The 3,800-nt window shown below is 40.0% G+C and overlaps 1 pseudogene; it reads right to left on the minus strand.

The window, feature by feature from the left end:
• Positions 1 to 583: 583 nt before the first annotated feature.
• Positions 584 to 1,334, minus strand: LOC100442993 (enolase-phosphatase E1-like; annotated as a pseudogene).
• Positions 1,335 to 3,800: the final 2,466 nt, after the last annotated feature.

Raw genomic sequence — 3,800 nt, forward strand, 5'->3', positions numbered from 1 at the left:
TTTTTCAATTTTGCTGTCTTTTGGAGCAGAAACAAAAACCTTTGTCTTTGATATGTAAGGAGTCAAATATGAAATACAGCTGTTATAATCTTCTAAATCACAGTTAAACAGGTGCACAGAATTATTATAAGTCTTTGAAATATTTCGTTATTAAAATAACAACACTTCTGAATAATTTCTCAAAGTAGCTTTCCATTTTGGTACATGACTTTATAAACATCGCACATTAGATAAGTATTTTAGCAATTTCTTCTATCAACTACACTTTGCCCTCAGTAAGGTTTAGAGTATGATTTCAAACAATTTCTACATGTAAGCATCTTTAAATAAGTTTTGTTTTCACTGAACTGACTTTCTATTTTCACTTATGTGCCTGTGGAAGTTAAATTAAGCATACATACGTACATACATATATATATATATACATACATATATACATACACACACACATATATATATACTGGCATACATAAGTGTATACATGTGTGTTTTCTAAGTAAGTTACTTTTACCATTAGAGTAAAACTGGACACAACAGGGACAACTCTGTGAGAAACAGTGTGGTCTTCCTTGGAAACCCTTCTTTAGGTTGAGGAGGGCAGGTACAGTTTGCTGAAGGATGTGATGAGGCTGTAGTAAGTCTTCTCATCATCTTTTAATTGTTTCCAAGTCTCACCACCACCGCTATGTGCACATCTGCTTCCTCAGCAGCACCGGCCTCTTGAGTAACATCTGTCAGAAATAAATGTTGTTGGTTGAGCCCCCAGTGCTGTCTGCAATCCTTTGATAACTTTCACTCTGTACTTTGTGTCCAATCTTGGTATCAAAGGGACCATCAACAAGCTCAAGAATCTTTCCCTTCGCAGACTGACCAAATAGCAGTCTCTGTGCCTCTACACTCCCTGAGAAATAGATATACACCTTCATTCCAGCCCTTCTCCACTTTCTGACTGCTGGAAACACACCTGCAAAGAACTCTGCCTTCATGGGCCGAGCTGTGACTGCTGCCCTTCGCGTGTGGTCCTACAGCTGTTTGAACATGGTGGTCTTTCCGTCCAGGGACATCTGCCAGCACACCTTATCTACCATGGCCTGGATCATCTGTTGCAGATCATCCACTCCATTCCCAGGCTGCATATCTTCCTGCTGCAGGGATAGGAACAGCCCCATCCTCTTCAGCCTGTTTCCTCAAGAGATTGATATCCTGCGGGCACTCCTCTTCTGCCCAATATGTCTGCAGATACTCTAACATGTTCTTCAATATAAGGAAATAAAATGTCCTCCCATGTCTAATGGGATCAGGTTGACTTTGGTGGGCACCGAAAGCATGACCATTTCCCTATTGGATGTTACTATGGGAATCTGCCTGCCAGTAGGGAGGATGTAGGGCAGTGTGGACTGCGGCCCTGTAAAGTCCTGTAGCCAGCAACTGTATGCAGCCTGGCCTGTGTTGGGAGAGGCCACCTCTGCACACCCAGAACTAGAGAAGGCTGCTGCCCAGAATCCCTGAATTCATCCAAAAAACAAGGATATTCTTTTACATAACCAGGGTACAATCATAATCATGAAATTAACTTGAATGCAATATTATTTAATCTTATAGATATTATTCACATTTCATCAATTGTATCACTTATATCTTTCATAGTAAAAGAAAAAAACACTCAAACATTTTATAGGGAAATATGTCCTCTGATGTAGGACCCTGGGGTTTGCTGTATTATTTCAAAGGGAATTCAATCAATTTGCTGATTCATTCTCATTCTCTCTCTCTTTCTCTCATTCTCTCTCTACCAAACCCACCCTGATTTTTGACCATTATAAGTACTTTATAGTCAACCAGCCTAGAATCTCTCTACCTGTATCTAACTAGATCTCTACCTGTTCCAGTCCTTGTTAGAACAGGAAAACAGTCATGTAAAGCAATGCAGAAATAATAAAGTTTAATATAGAAATTAGAGATTACCTGGGAGAGAAATCAGGAAGGGTATATCCAAAATGTTAGGAAAAAAACCCTGAAACTCTGTAGTGAGTAGTTATAAAATTTATTAGGAAACTGCTGCAATTCTTGATTTTCAGGGAGAGCCCCCAGCTAACTATTTTGATTAGCCGAATAACTTCCTTCTGGTTAGCTATGTGCCTGCCTTGATCTCCCGAGTCCTGCCTTTCAAAATCTCATGTGAGTTGTTCTTATCAGCAAGGTCAAATCTGGAATCATAGAGCAAAGGAGGTTCTGGAGAATCTAGATAGAAGGCTTCCAGTTCAGGCTTCCAAGTTTTTCTGGTGAGTAAGTGGTGCCCTATAGTAGGAGAGAGAATGGACGGAAAAACATCCGGCTGGCCCAGGAAATCTCTTTCTGGAAAATTATTCAAATAGTTAGAAATACATTGCTAAATTCTGTCACTGACCCATGTTAGAGATAATTGGATCTCCCTTTCCCACCAGAATGTTAAATTTGTTTTTTGTTTTTTTTTTTGAGACGGAGTCTTGCTCTGTTGCCCAGGCTGGAGTGCAGTGGCGTGAACTCGGCTCACTGCAAGCTCCGCCTTCTGGGTTCACACCATTCTCCTGCCTCAGCCTCCCAAGTAGCTGGGACTACAGGCACCTGCCACCACGCCCAGCTAATTGTTTTTGAATTTTTTAGTAGAGACAGGTTTTCACCATGTTAGCCAGGATGGTCTCAATCTCCTGACTTCATGATCCGCCCGCCTCGGCCTCCCAAAGTTGAATTTGTTTTTGTTATCATCACTTTCCCCAATGGATTCACCCTAAGATACAATCTAAAGAGGGCTTCTCTGTATTATTGATACTTCTTATTTCTATTTAGAAACTCTTGATTTTTTTTATTCCAATTAATTAGTGTTAGTTGAGCTACCATGATTTTTCACGACCTCGATCCTAACCTTGGCTGTAGTTTATTGTTCCATGGAGGACATACTATTCAAGTTGGCCCAATTACAGTGTTTTTCCCCATTTTTTCATTTCTAATGTTTTTCTAATTTTTTTTATTTCTAAAAATAGCTCAATTGTATGATAAGTCTAGAACAAACAAAGACTGCATCAGTCAGTAGAGATTAGGTTATGCTCTGGTAACAAATAACACCAAAATCTCAGTAATTTTTTTTTCGAGGCAGAGTTTGGCTGTACCCCAGGCTGGAGTCCAGTGGTGCAATCACTGCTCACTGCAGTCTTAATCTCCTTGGCCCAAATTATTCTCCCACTTAAGCCTCTCAAGTAGCTGAGAGGCAAGTAGCCTCTACAGGCACATGCCACCCCACCCAGCTAATTTTTTTATTCTTTTCTAAAGACTAGGCTTTGCTGTGTTGTTCAGGTTGGTCTTAAACTCCTGGCCTCAAGTGATCCTACTGGCTTGGTCTGCCAAAGTGTTGGGATTATAGGTGTGAGCCACTGCACCTGACCTACAGTAGTTGTTTTTTTTGTTTTGTTTTGTTTTTGTTTTTTTTTTATGACACAATCTTATTTGCTGCTCATTCAGTTTCTACTGAAGATCTAGGTGTTTCTACAGGACAACTGTATCCCATGTGCTGACTCAGTATTTTAAGTTGCTTAAATATTTTGGTCTCCCCATACAGATACAAGCTTTTATGATTCTCGTGGTAGGGGAAGAGCCAAACTAGAGAATCCTGTATCTTCAATGAAATGTTTCCACTCACATTTCATGGTCAAATCAAGTCAAATGGCCATGTCCAACTTCGGGAGGTGATTAGTGGAATCCTTCATGTACTCAGAAATAGAGAATATCTAGATATTGGTGAACAATTGTAATACTTACCCTAAGGA

This window comes from Pongo abelii, chromosome 2, assembly GCF_028885655.2.
Source record: "Pongo abelii isolate AG06213 chromosome 2, NHGRI_mPonAbe1-v2.0_pri, whole genome shotgun sequence".
NCBI classification, from domain to species: Eukaryota; Metazoa; Chordata; class Mammalia; order Primates; family Hominidae; genus Pongo; species Pongo abelii.